Source organism: Carassius gibelio, chromosome A10 (assembly GCF_023724105.1).
Source record: "Carassius gibelio isolate Cgi1373 ecotype wild population from Czech Republic chromosome A10, carGib1.2-hapl.c, whole genome shotgun sequence".
NCBI classification, from domain to species: domain Eukaryota; kingdom Metazoa; phylum Chordata; class Actinopteri; order Cypriniformes; family Cyprinidae; genus Carassius; species Carassius gibelio.
Genome location: NC_068380.1, coordinates 26,136,663 through 26,155,684, shown reverse-complemented (window position 1 = coordinate 26,155,684; position 19,022 = coordinate 26,136,663).

Sequence of the window (19,022 nt, the reverse complement as noted above, 5' to 3'; positions counted from 1 at the left end):
ACCTACTTTTGTTCGTTTTCTTTATTAATTTCATTTGCCAGCAAGAAAGATAGTATCATATTTTAAATAATCTGTAATGTACCCCGCACCTACTACTTGGTATTACCCAACCAGCTTTCTCTACCAAGTTTGTTCACTATTTTGCGCAGTCGCTGGGATGAATGGTTTGAGAAAGCTGACGGAAAGATGAAAAGGACACTGAAAGGCAGCCAGACGACGATTTTTCATTGTTCGTCGACAACAGGCAAAAAAATAAATAATAATAATCCTGACCAAACGGAGGAACCCCTATTGCTAATTTAGCTGTTAAGTTAGCTCTGCGTTTCTCAAAGTGTAGGGAATACAGACATGACAAGTGGGGCGCGACAAACCGGTTTTGTGCCCATCTTTTTAATTCCTTTATTTATTGACCATACACTCAGAACAAAACAAAGACACTTTTAAGTATCACGCCTTACTTAACCTTTTCACACGTAAGTTTAAAAGTTTTTCAAGGCGACCGTTATTGATCATAGTTTCACTTTTTGGTTCCCATGGAGACGCGTTATTCATTGCTTGTCACACAGCAGCCGCAATAGCGCTGAATGACTGATGATCTGCTTTTATTTCCTTTTTTATTCAAAATTTCACACAAATTTGTTAGCTATGGCAGGATATATCTGATGTTCCAATTGTGAAATATGTGCAAGTGGGTGTGTTTTGTTGTTCAAACACTTTTATAACGATCGCGTTAGTTGAGCTGTATGCGCAATGTATTTTAGGTATCCATCTTATTAAAATACCTAAAAAAAATATATGTACATTATTAGGAATTTACCACATCCGGCTCAATTTGAGATTATTATTATTATTATTATTTATTTATTTATTTATTGTTCTTTTTTGCATGGAGTTTGTAAAGTTACAAAATGAATCAAAGCACAACGTCTTGGTTACGTATGTAACCCTCGTTCCCTGAAGGAGGGAACGGAGACGTTACGAATGGGATCTCGCCCGAGAGCCCAATCACCTTCGAGTGGTACAAAACGAGCCAATGGTACACAAAGTACCTTGGTCTGCGGAATTTGCTTCGCGAGCTCCGCCCCGCAGAGCGGGTATATAAGGAGCAACGCGAGCAACTCGCATTCAAGTCTTCGCTGAGGAGCCGAGCCAGTGACCCGGCCGTTCAGCGGAACAGCGATGTGGCAAGGGGACGTAACGTCTCCGTTCCCTCCTTCAGGGAACGAGGGTTACATACGTAACCAAGACGTTCCCTTTCAGTCGGTCACATTCGACGTTACGAATGGGGTCCCTTACAAAACGCCACATAGCTGTCTTCCAGCGACCCGTGTGAGTGATAGCACCCTGTCGTGAGGCCAGCACGAGTGAGGGCCTATACAGCTCGCACAGAATATGCTGGGTAGCATATTCCAGCTGGACATATGCTAGCAGGCTGCCTGCCCGTGGGAGGACTTACAGAAGCAGGTATCTACCAAGGTGGTGATACATAAGAACTCTGAGGTACCAGCCCGCAGGGTGGAATTTTCAACGACAGAGCTGGCAAGGGCTTGCCAAGGGAAAGACACATGCTGCGGAGAGACTTACTGTGGACATACACACGTGGGATTACCCAGAAGGGGAATCACGACACATGGAGGCACCTAGTTCCACACATGGCTGACCAAAGGGCATGTACGCAAGTGTTGGACATCAACAGAGCTGGAGGAACCCAGGGTTCTGACTGAGGAACTCACCTGAGGGGAATAACGCACGCATCCAGTCCGCGGAGTGGAATGGCGAAGCAAGCGGATTGACACCGAGCAGGGCCTTACTGGCCCGAAGGGGCGAGTATCCGGGAGGACACGGGCTCTACACGGAGATTATAAAATCTTGCGAATGTGTTAGGTGTCGCCCAGCCCGCAGTTTTACAGATGTCTGCTAGCGAGGCGCCATGCGCCAGCGCCCAGGAGGAAGCTACGCTCCTAGTTGAGTGAGCTCTCACCCCTAGGGGGCATGGCAGGTCTCGAGCCTGATAAGCCAGGACAATAGCATCCACTATCCAGTGGGATAACCTCTGCTTGGAGACAGCCTTTCCCTTCTGCTGGCCTCCGTAACAGACAAAGAGCTGGTCTGAGGTCCTAAGGCACCGAGTTCTGTCCACGTAGGTGCGGAGCGCACGTACTGGACAGAGCAGCGCCAGGGCTGGGTCTGCCTCCTCCAGGGGCAGCGCTTGCAAGTTCACCACCTGATCCCTAAAAGGAGTGGTGGGAACTTTGGGCACGTACCCAGGCCGGGGTCTCAAGATAACGTGAGAGTTAGCCGGCCCGAATTCCAGGCACGCTTCGTCAACTGAAAATGTCTGCAGGTCCCCGACCCTCTTCACCGAAGCCAAAGCCGTCAGGAGCGCAGTTTTCAAAGATAAAAACTTTAGCTCTACTGAGAGCAAGGGTTCGAAGGGAGCTCTCTGCAGTGCTGATAGAACCACTGCGAGGTCCCAAGAGGGGACTTGCTGAGGGCGAGGCGGATTGAGCCTCCTTGCTCCTCTCAGGAACCTGATGATCAGATCGTGCCTTCCAAGAGACTTACCTTCAACAGGGTCATGGTGAGCCGAAATGGCAGCCACATAGACCTTGAGGGTGGAAGGAGACAGCCTTCGTTCCAACCCCTCCTGAAGAAAGGAAAGCACTGACCCAATCGGGCACTTCCAGGGGTCCTCACGCCGTGAAGAACACCAAGTGACGAAGAGGTTCCACTTCAAAGCATAGGCATGTCTGGTGGACACGGCTCTAGCTGAAGTGATGGTAGCTGCCACCTGTGGTGGCAAGGTACCTAAACCTTCCGTGACCCGTCCAGAACCCACACATGTAGGTTCCATAGATCGGGACGTGGGTGCCAGAGGGTGCCCCGTCTCTGAGAAAGAAGGTCCCTCCTCAGAGGAATTGGCCAGGGAGGGGCTGTCGCGAGGAGTACAAGTTCGGGGAACCAGGTCCGGCCGGGCCAAAAAGGCGCAACCATGAGGACCTGCTCCTCGTCCTCCCTGATCTTGCACAACGTCTGTGCAAGAAGGCTCACTGGGGGAAACGCATACTTGCGCAGGCCCAGCGGCCAGCTGTGTGCCAGGGCGTCCGTGCCGAGGGTGCCCTCGGTCAGGGAGTAAAACAACTGGCAGTGGGAATTTTCTGGAGAGGCAAACAGGTCTACCTGGGCGTCTCCGAAGTGTTCCCAAATCAGCTGAACCGACTGGGGGTGGAGTCTCCATTCCCCGGGGCGAGACTGCTGTCGTGAGAGCTTGTCGGCTGCACGATTGAGCCTGCCTGGAATGTGAATGGCACGAAGCGACCTCAGATGCTTGTGACTCCACAGGAGGTGATGGCGAGCGAGTTGCGACATGCGGCGGGAGCGTAGACCACCCTGATGGTTGATGTACGCTACGGTCGCAGTGTTGTCCGTACGGACCAGAACGTGCTTGCCCTTCAGCAGGGCCCTGAAGCAGTGCAGAGCAAGACGTACTGCTAGCAACTCGAGGCAATTGACATGCCACTGAAGTCGGGGTCCTGGCCAGGAGCCTGACGCAGCATGCCCATTGCACATGGCACCCCAGCCCGTGGCAGAGGCATCTGTTGACACAACAACATGTCTGGACACCGGTTCTAGGGGCACGCCGGCCCGTAGAAACGAGGGGTCCAACCACGGGGTGAAGTATCGACGGCAGGCCAGAGTGATGGTCACTCGGAGCGTGCCCCGTTGCCATGCCCATCTCGGGACTCGGTCGTGAAGCCAGTGCTGAAGCGGTCTCATATGGAGTAGCCCGAGCGGTATGACTGCCGCCGCGGACGCCATATGCCCCAGGAGCCTCTGAAACAGTTTCAGTGGAACCGCTCTCTTGCCCTCGAATTGTCTCAGGCAACTCAGCAGTGACTGCGCGCGCTCGTTTGTAAGCTGCGCGAACATGGCGACTTAGTCTATTTCCATACCGAGAAAAGAGATCCTCTGCACAGGGGAGAGTTTGCTCTTTTCCCAGTTGACCTGAAGACCCAGTCGGGCGAGGTGTCTGAGCACCAGATCCCTGTGCTCGCACAACCGCTCTCGAGAGTGAGCTAGGATCAGCCAGTCGTCGAGGTAGTTGAGGATACGGACACCCTGTTCCCTGAGAGGAGCCAGGGCCCCCTCCGCAACCTTCGTAAAGACGCGGGGAGAGAGGGCCAACCCGAATGGGAGAACCTTGTACTGATATGCCTGCCCCTCGAAAGCAAACCGAAGAAACGGTCTGTGTCGAGGAAGAATGGAGACATGAAAGTACGCGTCCTTCAGGTCGATCGCTGCAAACCAATCCATCGGACGAATGCATTCGAAAATGCGCTTGGGCGTTAGCATCTTGAACGGGAGTCTGTGCAGAGCTCGGTTCAAGGCACGCAGGTCCAGGATTGGCCGTAACCCACCTGTCTTCTTGGGTACTATGAAGTAAGGGCTGTAAAAGCCGGACTTCATGTCGGCTGGAGGGACCGGCTCTATCGCGCCCTTTGCCAGCAGGGTCGCGACCTCCGCGCGCATGACAGGGGCATCTTTGCCCACCATCGTCGCGTGGACACCCCGAAACCTGGGGGGACGCCGGGCGAACTGAATCGCGTAGCCGAGCCTGAGCGTCCGGATGAGCCAGCGGGAAGGCCTGGGGAGCTCTAGCCAGGCTCCCAGGAACCGAACCAGCGGGGTCAAGGGGACTACAGGCGTACCCACAGTGGGGCAGCGTGGTGGAGCAGACAGCCCCGGCATGGGAGGCATAGCGTCCCTTAGCGGGGGCGGAGTGCGGGCACTCGTCTGACTCCAAGTGGCAAAGAGGGCATCAGGGCCAGTGGCAGAACAAAGGATTCTCCCCCAGCCCTCCTCCGGGGGAAGGAGTGGTCCTGCTACCATCTCCTGATGAGCTGACGTCTCCAACTCCAGGTCGCCCGTCTCAGGAACGCCGCTTGGCCTGGCGTTTGGCAGGTTTAGGGGCAGAGACGGGTTGCGCCGCCCTTCTGCGGCCATCTCCTCGCTGCGGCCGGGGTGAAGGCTGCTGCTGTGGCCGAGCGGGAGTGGAGGAGGCCGCAGGGGGGCGCCCTCGGCGACGAGCAGGCTGAGGTTGCGCCGGCGGCGGGGTGGAAGCAGCAGAGGGCCGCCGGGGCAGGATGTGTCTGAAGGCCTCAGACTGCTTCTGGGCGGCAGAGAACTGCTGGGCAAAGCTCTCTACCGCGTCACCGAAGAGGCCATCCTGGGAGACCGGGGAGTTGAGGAGCTGAGCCCAATCAGACTCCCTCATGTCTGCCAGGTTCAGCCATAGGTGGCGCTCCTGGACCACCAAAGTGGACATCACCTGACCCAAGGAGCGCGCAGTGACCTTCGTCGCCCGGAGAGCGAGGTCGGTTGCAGTGCGCGCCTCCTGCAAAACCCCTGGGTCAGCACTGCCCTCGTGCAGCTGCCGGAGCAGCTTGGCCTGATAGACCTGCAGAGAGACCATGGCATGCAGGGCAGAAGCGGCCTGGCCCGCAGCTCTGTAAGCCTTGGCCACAAGCGTGGATGAGAACTTACAGGCTTTGGAGGGCAGCTTGGGACCACCACGCCAAGCGGAGGCGCTCTGTGGACACAGTTGCATCGCAACAGAGCGCTCCACCGGGGGAATCCCAGCATACCCCTTGGCCGCCCCGCCATCGAGGGCAGTGAAGGCGGAGGAAGAACCAGAACGGTTTCGGGCAGTTAAAGGTGCCCTCCATGAACTAGTTACTTCCTGGTGCACTTCCGGGAAGAAAGGAACCAGAGGGGGGTGCTGGCGATCCGCATGAGCAGCCCCCAGGAACCAATCATCCAGCCTCGAGCGCTCAGGACAGGGTGGAGGATTCCACTCAAGCCCGATGCTCTCCGCTGCCCGGGAAAGCACGGCCGTCAGCTCGGGATCAGACTCGGACAACGCTGGCACTCCCGAGGGAGGCAACACAGCCGAACCCTCATCTCCCGAGGACTCAAGCCCGCCTTGTGATGCGGCGATCGACATACGGTCCTCTTCGCGAGCCCCGAATGAGATGTCAGGAGCCTGAGAGGGTCCAGCAAACTCATCCGGGAACTCAACCGGCTGCGGCATATGTGAGGGGGGTGTGGCCCGAGGAGGTTCGCTCGTCGGGGAAGCCCACACGGTAACCCTCAGATCACCCTGGCCACCAGCCGAAGTAGCTCTCTTACGAGAAGAAGAGCTAGAACGGGGTGTGGCAGAGGGGACTCTATAACTTTTAAGGTAATCGAGTCTCGATCTCAACGCCGAGATGGTCATGTCCCCGCAATGAGAACATGAGCCATCCACGAACGCAGTCTCAGCGTGCTGGAAGCCCAGACACGTGACACAGCGATCGTGACCGTCACGAGGAGCGATATATCGACCGCACCCAGAAACACACGGGCGAAATGACATCTTTAAAAAGACGCAAATCGCCCCCGTATCTCTTTTGTGAGAGAAATTTGTCTCTTTTAGAGGTGTTGAAGCGCTCAGGGGAACGCGGGAGCTGTCGCAGGAAACCCAGACGAACCGCTGAATCGCGCCGTCACGCCAACACCAGCTCTTGCTTGTAAACACTCCGGTGATTGCAGCAAGCGATGTGCTCGGCTCCGAAGCGAAAGCTTGAATGCGAGTTGCTCGCGTTGCTCCTTATATACCCGCTCTGCGGGGCGGAGCTCGCGATGCAAATTCCGCAGATCAAGGTACTTTGTGTACCATTGGCTCGTTTTGTACCACTCGAAGGTGATTGGGCTCTCGGGCGAGATCCCATTCGTAACGTCGAACGTGACCGACTGAAAGGGAACTAATGTTATCGTCCACACTTGTATTTTCTCAGTTTCTGAATTTGAGGTTATCAGAGGCTAAATGCAAACACAACTTTTTTAATCTACTTTTGAGACTTATTTCATGCAAAGTGATAAATAATTGCACGTTCATTTTCTATATTTCTATCAAGAAAAGTATTCAATAAATTAATTAATTAATAATAAATATGGCATGAGTTTAAACCCCCCAATGGTAGACCCAAAGTTACACCCTTGTGTATACATACATATATATATATATATATATATATGTATATATATATATATATATATATATATATATATATATATATATATCACTAAAATATACTCTGCGGTCTGGGGTGATGGGATGGGGGCTTCTGTGATATTAGACTGCGTAGCCTATAATACAAGATATGAATTTCAAACCTGAACGAAACATCTTTTTATTCAAACAACGGTCTGTCATTAGTCTTTAGTCTGCCACAAAAAACAACAATAAAATCATGAACTCAAGTGTCAGTGTGAAAAGAAATAAAAAAAACCTACAGTAAGTGGCCAGCCTATCTGGGGCTTACCGCCGTGCGTAGCCGCGGTGGTAACTGTAATTCAGTCGCATGTTAAAATCATTCGTGAAACTACCGCCAGGTGGCGCAAAGGGACGGATTGCGAAATGAATGTAATTGTAAAATGAGATAAAAGAAGGAAGTAAAACAACAATAACATTATGATATAACATTGTAACATTTAAAAAAAAATGCCAGCGAATAAACATGTACAAACTGTGAATAGTTGCAGTATCAGTATTGAAAGAGAAGTGCTGGATTTTTTCGTTTTTTTTTTTTTTGCTCCGCAACTCACTTGAAGAAGTTCAGATAAATGGAAACACCATACACTATGTAGCCTAACAATCCTTAATTGAAGAAATGTGGCAAAATATCTCAAGAGAGAACCTCATATTATTAAATTCAAAAGTGCTTTGCCTGCATCTTAAAGCCTCTGTCAAGCTTTCTGCGTCCGCGAGTCCGCTATGGACCGCTAGGTAGGCGTGACGTAAAGTCGTCATTGGAGAGTGTGTGCCGAGGCTCTGAGCAGACAACCGCGCGGACAGGTGCGCGTGGTCAGTAGGCTTCAAAAGCAAAATTGCACATGCAGGCAGAGTGAAGAAGCTCATTGCTACTCGAACCTGTGCAATCCGTCAATAAAAGAATATAAAGACAGTCAGATGTGCAATAATTCTGGGAAATTGCGGATCATCAGCCTGCGCATTCAGAAGTATAAATTGAAGAAGTCTGCGTCCGCGATGGCCGTGTACGCGTCCGGATTGCTCATGCGGAAAGGATAACACAGGCATTACAATCGCAACTTCTTTGTGTTACTCCTTTAAAGCTGAATCTCACAAAATTGGTCAGCTCCCGACAGCATCAGGTGTTTTATTTATGGGGAGTAGAATTGTTTATTTCAATGAATGTAATAGATTATATATCATAATAGTTAGGCTGTAATATTATAAATCAGGTTGGTTTGTATTGCTGACGTAATATGTAAATTATATGCGTAGACTTGCACTTAGACCATAGTGCGGCCCGCTGGGGAAAAAGGTTGAGAACCACTGATATAAAGTTTGCTGTCCCATTTTATACAGGAATTGTTCATTTAAAAAAATCTGATTATATTGTTAGTTCTTATTATATTGTTAAAACAAGTTCATTTAGAACTTTTTTTTTTACTTATAAACTCCTTGAGAATTTAAAGTTAGTTTAATAGTATTTAAATTCAAGTAAAAAAAAAAGGTTTTAATTGCTTAAATTATTTTTATTAATTAATAATATGTTATCATGTTTATTCTTTTAAAAAATATGTGTTTATTCTTTAGGAAAACAAGGGAAAAAATAAGGGACAATCCAAATATTTGTTTTGCTTTACCTATTTATGTAAGCTACAATTATTCAAATAATAATAATAATAATAATAAAATAATGTCATTAAAAAATACCATTGGCCTGAGTAATTTTGACCATTATAGAATTGCGACTTTAAAGATTAGTCATTTAGGTGGTAAAAATACTGTGAAATTAATAATGGCATGGATTTTAGAGCATAACAACTGAAGGTTTATGAAACATTAGCCAATAAAGCATTTTTTAAACAACGGAACTTAAAGTTGTGAACTAAAATATTATTTCAACCATACAGCATGTGAATAAATAAAATGCATAATTTTCATAACATTTAATTATTCATAAAATGCATAACGTTTCTGGTGTTTGGATTTGTACTTCAATATAATGAGCTCCAAATTTAAGAATAGTCCTAGACTTCTCTCTCTCAGCATTAGCTCAATGATATACGTCTTCCTTCCGTTAGACTTTTCCTGCCTTGCTAAATGTTGGGCTCATGATCAATAAGTTGTATTATCTGATTCAGTATCAAACCGCAGACAGTGAAGCCTCGGAGACCCGTAAGGCGGGAACAGAGGACTCCGCTTGGTCTTAAAGCCTCCCGCAAACATCCACGATCACAAACAACAATGATTTTCGTAAAATAATGATTAATTATTAATTGATGATTTGTTATTATCATTATGGTCTTGTGAAAATAATAATATGGGCTGCAAGAAAATTATGAATACAAATAGTAGCCTAGTGCTGCTGAGTGCAGGCATGTTTCAGCCCAGTAACACACCGTTCCTCAGAGCCAAAACACAGACCGAATTCTGTTCAGCTGGAGGGGGTTGGGTTTTGGATAGTTATTCATGGCTTGTGGGGGTCGAGATAAAGGTGTGAATTGCTCTTTCATATGGACATTAAAAATGCCAGCAGCTAAAACAGGTTAAGAATTCTAGCCAATTGACACCCTAGAGGGCACTCAAAGAAATACTATGATGCCAAGGTAGAACATTAATTCCTTTGATGGACTTTGTCCATTTAAGCACGTTTGCGTCTTTGTACACAATTACAAAGTGGATCCACATCTGTAATATTTCCCCCTAAAAACATTTTTAAAAAATGCCAGAAGTTGCAACAGATTTAGAATTCAAACCACTTGAGACCTTAGAGGGAACTCAAAGAAACACTATGATGCCAAGGTAGAACTTTAAATGCCTTTGATGGACTGTCCATTTAAGCACGTTTGCATCTTTGCACTCAATCACAAAGTGGATCCACATCCGTAATATTTCACCCTAAGAAAATAAAAATGCCAGCAGCTAAAACAGGTTAAGAATTCTAGCCAATTGACACCCTAGAGGGCACTCAAAGAAACACTATGATGCCAAGGTAGAACATTAAATGCCTTTGATGGACTTTGTCCATTTAAGCACGTTTGCGTCTTTGTACACAATTACAAAGTGGATCCACATCTGTAATATTTCCCCCTAAAAACAAGCCACAAATCGCTAGTAGATACAACAGACCTAGATATCAAGCCACTTCTATGTTAACTTGATCTAGATTTTTCTATTAATACAATTTCTTGGAGAGGAAAAGTACTCAAAATTTTGACTCATATCGATTCACGCATCACAATAAACACCAATGTAATATTTCCCCCTAAAAACATTTTTTAAAAATGCCAGAAGTTGCAACAGATTTAGACCTTAGAGGGATCTCAAAGAAAACTACTCAAAATGTTTACGCATATCACTTCACGCATCACAAAAAACCCTGCAAGATTGTGTCTTTACTATCTGTTACAAAGTGGATCCACAAATGTAATATTTCCCCCTAAAAACATTTTTTTTTAAATGCCAGAAGTTGCAACAGATTTAGAATTTAAACCACTTGAGACCTTAGAGGGAACTCAAAGAAACACTATGATGCCAAGGTAGAACTTTAAATGCCTTTGATGGACTGTCCATTTAAGCACGTTTGCATCTTTGCACTCAATCACAAAGTGGATCCACATCCGTAATATTTCACCCTAAAAAAATAAAAATGCCAGCAGCTAAAACAGATTTAAAATTCAAGACAATTGAGACCCTAGAGGGCACTCAACGAAACACTATGATGCCAAGGTAGACCTTTAAATGCCTTTGATGGACTTTATCCATTTAAGCACGTTTGTGTCTTCATACACAATTACAAAGTGGATCCACATCTGTAATATTTCTGCCTAAAAACAACCCACAAATCTCTAGTAGATACAACAGACCTAGAAATCAAGCCACTTCTATGTTAACTTGATCTAGATTTTTCTATTAATACAATTTCTTGGAGAGGAAAACTACTCAAAATTTTTACTCAAATCACTTCACGCATCACAATAAACACTGCAAGATTGTGTCTTTAGTGTCTGTTACAAAGTGGATACACCAATGTAATATTTCCCTCTAAAAACATTTTAAAAAAATGCCAGAAGTTGCAACAGATTTAGAATTCAAACCACTTGAGACCTTAGAAGGAACTCAAAGAAACACTATGATGCCAAGGTAGAACTTTAAATGCCTTTGATGGACTGTCCATTTAAGCACATTTGCATCTTTGCACTCAATTACAAAGTGGATCCACATCTGTAATATTTTCCCCTAAGAAAATAAAAATGCCAGCAGCTAAAACAGGTTAAGAATTCTAGCCAATGGACACCCTAGAGGGCACTCAAAGAAATACTATGATGCCAAGGTAGAACATTAATTCCTTTGATGGACTTTGTCCATTTAAGCACGTTTGCGTCTTTGTACACAATTACAAAGTGGATCCACATCTGTAATATTCCCCCTAAAAACAACCCACAAATCGCTAGTAGATACAACAGACCTAGATATCAAGCCACTTCTATGTTAACTTGATCTAGATTTTTCTATTAATACAATTTCTTGGAGAGGAAAAGTACTCAAAATTTTGACTCATATCGCTTCACGCATCACAATAAACACTGCTGGTTTGTGTCTTTACTGTCTGTTACAAAGTGGATCCACAAATGTAATATTTCCCCCTACAAACATTTGTAAAAAATGCCAGAAGTTGCAACAGATTTAGACCTTAGAGGGAACTCAAAGAAACACTATGATGCCAAGGTAGAACTTTAAATGCCTTTGATGGACTGTCCATTTAAGCACATTTGCATCTTTGCACTCAATTACAAAGTGGATCCACATCTGTAATATTTCCCCCTAAGAAAATAAAAATGCCAGCAGCTAAAACAGGTTAAGAATTCTAGCCAATTGACACCCTAGAGGGCACTCAAAGAAATACTATGATGCAAAGGTAGAACATTAAATGCCTTTGATGGACTTTGTCCATTTAAGCACGTTTGCGTCTTTGTACACAATTACAAAGTGGATCCACATCTGTAATATTTCCCCCTAAAAACAACCCACAAATCGCTAGTAGATACAACAGACCTAGATATCAAGCCACTTCTATGTTAACTTGATCTAGATTTTTCTATTAATACAATTTCTTGGAGAGGAAAACTACTCAAAATTTGGACTCATATCGCTTCACGCATCACAATAAACACTGCTGGTTTGTGTCTTTACTGTCTGTTACAAAGTGGATCCACCAATGTAATTTTTCCCCCTACAAACATTTTTAAAAAATGCCAGAAGTTGCAACAGATTTAGACCTTAGAGGGAACTCAAAGAAACACTATGATGCCAAAGACCCAAACTTGCAGTAGTTTTTATGGTCTGCGAAACAATAAAAAATAAGATTTTGAGTAATTTTGGTCTCCAAGAAATTGTTTTAAAAGAAAAATCTTAATCAATGTTATGTCATCTTAAGCTATGTTAATTTGATCTAGATTTTTATATGAACGTGCTTAAATGGATAGTCCATCAAAGGCATTTAAAGTTCTACCTTGGCATCATAGTGTTTCCTTGAGTTCCCTCTAAGGTCTCAACTGTCTTGAATTTTAAATCTGTTTTAGCTGCTGGCATTTTTATTTTTTTAGGATGAAATATTACGGATGTGGATCCACTCTGTAATTGAGTGCAAAGATGCAAACGTGCTTAAATGGACAGTCCATCAAATGCATTTAAAGTTCTACCTTGGCATCATAGTGTTTCTTTGAGTTCCCTCTAAGGTCTCAAGTGGTTTGAATTCTAATTCTGTTGCAACTTCTGGCATTTTTTAAAATGTTTTTAGGCGGAAATGTTACAGATGTGGATCCACTTTGTAATTGTGAACAAAGACGCAAACGTACTTAAATGGACAAAGTCCATCAAAGGCATTTAATGTTCTACCTTGGCATCATAGTGTTTCTTTGAGTGCCCTCTAGGTTCTCAATTGTCTTGAATTTTAAATCTGTTTTAGCTGCTGGCATTTTTATTTTTTTAGGGGGAAATATGACGGATGTGGAACCACTTTGTAATTGAGTGCAAAGACGCAAACGTGCTTAAATGGACAGTCAATCAAAGGCATTTAAAGTTCTACCTTGGCATCATAGTGTTTCTTTGAGTTCCCTCTAAGGTCTCAAGTGGTTTGAATTCTAAATCTGTTGCAATTTCTGGCATTTTTAAAAAATGTTTTTAGGGGGAAATATTACATTGGTGGATCCACTTTGTAACAGACAGTAAAGACACAAACCTGCAGTGTTTATTGTGATGTGTGAAGTGATATGAGTCAAAATTTTGAGTAGTTTTCTTCTCCAAGAAATTGTATTAATAGAAAAATCTAGATCAAGTTAACATAGAAGTGGCTTGATTTCTAGGTCTGTTGTATCTACTAGCGATTTGTGGGTTGTTTTTCGGCGGAAATATTACAGATTTGGATCCACTTTGTAATTGTGTATAAAGACACAAACGTGCTTAAATGGACAAAGTCCATCAAAGGCATTTAATGTTCTACCTTGGCATCATAGTGTTTCTTTGAGTGCCCTTTAGGGTGTCAATTGGCTTGAATTCTAAACCTGTTTTAGCTACTGGCGTTTTTATTTTTTTAGCAGTAAATATCGTGGATGTGGATCCACTTTGTAATTGAGTGCAAAGACGCAAACGTGCTTAAATGGACAGTCAATCAAAGGCATTTAAAGTTCTACCTTGGCATCATAGTGTTTCTTTGAGTTCCCTCTAAGGTCTCAAGTGGTTTGAATTCTAAATCTGTTGCAATTTCTGGCATTTTTTAAAAATGTTTTTAAGGGGAAATATTACATTGGTGGATCCACTTTGTAACAGACAGTAAAGACACAAACCTGCAGTGTTTATTGTGATGCGTGAAGTGATATGAGTCAAAATTTTGAGTAGTTTTCTTCTCCAAGAAATTGTATTAATAGAAAAATCTAGATCAAGTTAACATAGAAGTGGCTTGATATATAGGTCTGTTGTATCTACTAGCGATTTGTGAGTTGTTTTTCGGCGGAAATATTACAGATTTGGATCCACTTTGTAGTTGTGTATAAAGACACAAACGTGCTTAAATGGACAAAGTCCATCAAAGGCATTTAATGTTCTACCTTGGCATCATAGTGTTTCTTTGAGTGCCCTTTAGGGTGTCAATTGGCTTGAATTCTAAACCTGTTTTAGCTACTGGCGTTTTTATTTTTTTAGCAGTAAATATCGTGGATGTGGATCCACTTTGTAATTGAGTGCAAAGACGCAAACGTGCTTAAATGGACAGTCAATCAAAGGCATTTAAAGTTCTACCTTGGCATCATAGTGTTTCTTTAAGTTCCCTCTAAGGTCTCAAGTGGTTTGAATTCTTAATCTGTTGCAACTTCTGTCATTTTTTTAAAATGTTTTTAGGGGGAAATATAACATTTTTGGATCCACTTTGTAACAGAAAGTAAAGACACAATCTTGCAGTGTTTATTGTGATGCGTGAAGTGATATGAGTAAAAAAATTGAGTAGTTTTCCTCTCCAAGATATTGTATTAATATAAAAATCTAGATCAAGTTAACATAGCTTAAGATAACATAACATTGATTACATTTTTTCTTTTAAAACAATTTCTTGGAGACCAAAATTACTCAAAATCTTATTTTTTATTGTTTCACAGACCATAAAAACTACTGCAAGTTTGGGTCTTTGGCATCATAGTGTTTCTTTGATTTCCCTCCAAGGTCTCAAGTGGTTTAAATTCTTAATCTGTTGAAACTTCTGGCATTTAAAAAAAAATGTTTTTAGGGGGAAATATTACATTTGTGGATCCACTTTGTAACAGACAGTAAAGACACAATCTTGCAGTGTTTTTTGTGATGCGTGAAGTGATATGCGTAAAAATTTTGAGTAGTTTTCCTCTCCAAGATATTGTATTAATATAAAAATCTACATCAAGTTAACATAGCTTAAGATAACATAACATTGATTAAGATTTTTCTTTTAAAACAATTTCTTGGAGACCAAAATTACTCAAAATCGTATACTTTATTGTTTCGCAGACCATAAAAACTACTGCAAGTTTGGGTCTTTGGCATCATAGTGTTTCTTTGAGTTCCCTCTAAGGTCTAAATCTGTTGCAACTTCTGGCATTTTTTACAAATGTTTGTAGGGGGAAATATTGCATTTGTGGATCCACTTTGTAACAGACAGTACAGACACAATCCCGCAGTGTTTATTGTGATGCGTGAAGTGATATGAGTCAAAATTTTGAATAGTTTTCTTCTCCAAGAAATTGTATTAATAGAAAAATCTACATCAAATTAACATAGAAGTGTCTTGATTTCTAGGTCTGTTGTATCTAATAGCGATTTGTGGGTTGTTTTTAGGCGGAAATATTACAGATGTGGATCCACTTTGTAATTGTGTACGAAGACGCAAACGTGCTTAAATGGACAAAGTCCATCAAAGGCATTTAATGTTCTACCTTGGCATCATAGTGTTTCTTTGAGTGCCCTCTAGGGTGTCAATTGGCTTGAATTCTTAACCTGTTTTAGCTGCTGGCATTTTTATTTTTTTAGGGGGAAATATTACGGATGTGGATCCACTTTGTAATTGAGTGCAAAGATGCAAACGTGCTTAAATGGACAGTCCATCAAAGGCATTTAAAGTTCTACCTTGGCATCATAGTGTTTCTTTGAGTTCCCTCTAAGGTCTCAAGTGGTTTGAATTCTAAATCTGTTGCAACTACTTGCATTTTTTAAAAATGTTTTTAGGGTGAAATATTACATTGGTGGATCCACTTTGTAACAGAGAGTAAAGACACAAACCTGCAGTGTTTATTGTGATACGTGAAGTGATATGAATCAAAATTTTTAGTAGTTTTCTTCTCCAAGAAATTGTATTAACAGAAAAATCTAGGTGAAGTTAACATAGAAGTGGCTTGATTTCTAGGTCTGTTGTATCTACTAGTGATTTGTGGGTTGTTTTTAGGCGGAAATATTACGGATTTGGATCCACTTTGTGATTGTGGATTTAATGTTCTACCTTGGCATCATAGTGTTTCTTTGAGTGCCCTCTAGGTAGTCAATTGGCTTGAATTCTAAACCTGTTTTAGCTACTGCCGTTTTTATTTTTTTAGCGGTAAATATTATGGATTTGGATCCACTTTGTAATTGAGTGCAACGTGCTTAAATGGACAGTCCATCAAAGGCATTTAAAGTTCTACCTTGGCATCATAGTGTTTCTTTGAGTTCCCTCTAAGGTCTCAAGTGGTTTGAATTCTAAATCTGTTGCAACTTCTTGCATTTTTTACAAATGTTTGTAGGGGGAAATATTACATTTGTGGATCCACTTTGTAACAGACAGTACAGACACAATCCTGCAGTGTTTATTGTGATGCGTGAAGTGATATGAGTCAAAATTTTTAATAGTTTTCTTCTCCAAGAAATTGTATTAATAGAAAAATCTACATCAAATTAACATAGAAGTGTCTTGATTTATAGGTCTGTTGTATCTACTAGCGATTTGTGGGTTGTTTTTAGGCGGAAATATTTCAGATGTGGATCCACTTTGTAATTGTGTATGAAGACGCAAACGTGCTTAAATGGACAAAGTCCATCAAAGGCATTTAATGTTCTACCTTGGCATCATAGTGTTTCTTTTAGTGCCCTCTAGGGTCTCAATTGTCTTGAATTTTAAATCTGTTTTAGCTGCTGGCATTTTTATTTTTTTAGGGGTAAATATTACGGATGTGGATCCACTTTGTAATTGAGTGCAAAGATGCAAACGTGCTTAAATGGACAGTCCATCAAAGGCATTTAAAGTTCTACCTTGGCATCATAGTGTTTATTTGAGTTCCCTCTAAGGTCTCAAGTGGTTTGAATTCTAAATCTGTTGCAACTTCTGGCATTTTTTAAAAATGTTTTTAGGGTGAAATATTACATTGGTGGATCCACTTTGTAACAGAGAGTAAAGACACAAACCTGCAGTGTTTATTGTGATACGTGAAGTGATATGAATCAAAATTTTGAGTACTTTTCTTCTTCAAGAAATTGTATTAACAGAAAATTCTAGGTCAAGTTAACATAGAAGTGGCTTGATTTCTAGGTCTGTTGTATCTACTAGTGATTTGTGGGTTGTTTTTAGGCGGAAATATTACGGATGTGGATCCACTTTGTGATTGTGGATTTAATGTTCTACCTTGGCATCATAGTGTTTCTTTGAGTGCCCTCTAGGTAGTCAATTGGCTTGAATTCTAAACCTGTTTTAGCTACTGCTGTTTTTATTTTTTTAGCGGTAAATATTATGGATTTGGATCCACTTTGTGATTGAGTGCAACGTGCTTAAATGGACAGTCCATCAAAGGCATTTAAAGTTCTACCTTGGCATCATAGTGTTTCTTTGAGTTCCCTCTAAGGTCTCAAGTGGTTTGAATTCTAAATCTGTTGCAACTTCTGGCATTTAAAAAAAAATGTTTTTAGGGGGAAATATTACATTTGTGGATCCACTTTGTAACAGACAGTAAAGACACAATCTTGCAGTGTTTTTTGTGATGCGTGAAGTGATATGCGTAAAAATTTTGAGTAGTTTTCCTCTGCAAGATATTGTATTAATATAAAAATCTACATCAAGTTAACATAGCTTAAGATAACATAACATTGATTAAGATTTTTCTTTTAAAACAATTTCTTGGAGACCAAAATTACTCAAAATCTTATATTTTATTGTTTCGCAGACCATAAAAACTACTGCGAGTTTGGGTCTTTGGCATCATAGTGTTTCTTTGAGTTCCCTCTAAGGTCTAAATCTGTTGCAACTTCTGCCATTTTTTAAAAATGTTTTTGGGGGAAATATTACATTGGTGGATCCACTTTGTTACAGACAGTAAAGACACAAACCTGCAGTGTTTATTGTGATATGAGTCAAAATTTTGAGTAGTTTTCTTCTCCAAGAAATTGTATTAATAGAAAAATCTAGATCAAGTTAACATTGAAGTGGCTTGATTTCTAGGTCTGTTGTATCTACTAGCGATTCGTGGGTTGTTTTTAGGCGGAAATATTACAGATGTGGATCCACTTTGTAATTGTGTATGAAGACGCAAACGTGCTTAAATGGACAAACTCCATCAAAGGCATTTAATGTTCTACCTTGGCATCACAGTGTTTCTTTGAGTGCCCTCTAGGGTCTCAATTGTCTTGAATTTTAAATCTGTTTTAGCTGCTGGCATTTTTATTTTTTTAGGGTGAAATATTACGGATGTGGATCCACTTTGTGATTGAGTGCAAAGATGCAAACGTGCTTAAAAGGACAGTCCATCATAGGCATTTAAAGTTCTACCTTGGCATCATAGTGTTTCTTTGAGTGCCCTCTAGGTAGTCAATTGGCTTGAATTCTAAACCTGTTTTAGCTACTGCCGTTTTTATTTTTTTAGCGGTAAATATTATGGATTTGGATCCACTTTGTAATTGAGTGCAACGTGCTTAAATGGACAGTCCATCAAAGGCATTTAAAGTTCTACCTTGGCATCATAGTGTTTCTTTGAGTTCCCTCTAAGGTCTCAAGTGGTTTGAATTCTAAATCTGTTGCAACTTCTGGCATTTTTTACAAATGTTTGTAGGCGGAAATATTACATTTGTGGATCCACTTTGTAACAGACAGTACAGACACAATCCTGCAGTGTTTATTGTGATGCGTGAAGTGATATGAGTCAAAATTTTGAATTGTTTTCTTCTCCAAGAAATTGTATTAATAGAAAAATCTACATCAAATTAACATAGAAGTGTCTTGATTTATAGGTCTGTTGTATCTACTAGCGATTTGTGGGTTGTTTTTAGGCGGAAATATTACAGATGTGGATCCACTTTGTAATTGTGTATGAAGACGCAAACGTGCTTAAATGGACAAAGTCCATCAAAGGCATTTAATGTTCTACCTTGGCATCATAGTGTTTCTTTTAGTGCCCTATAGGGTCTCAATTGT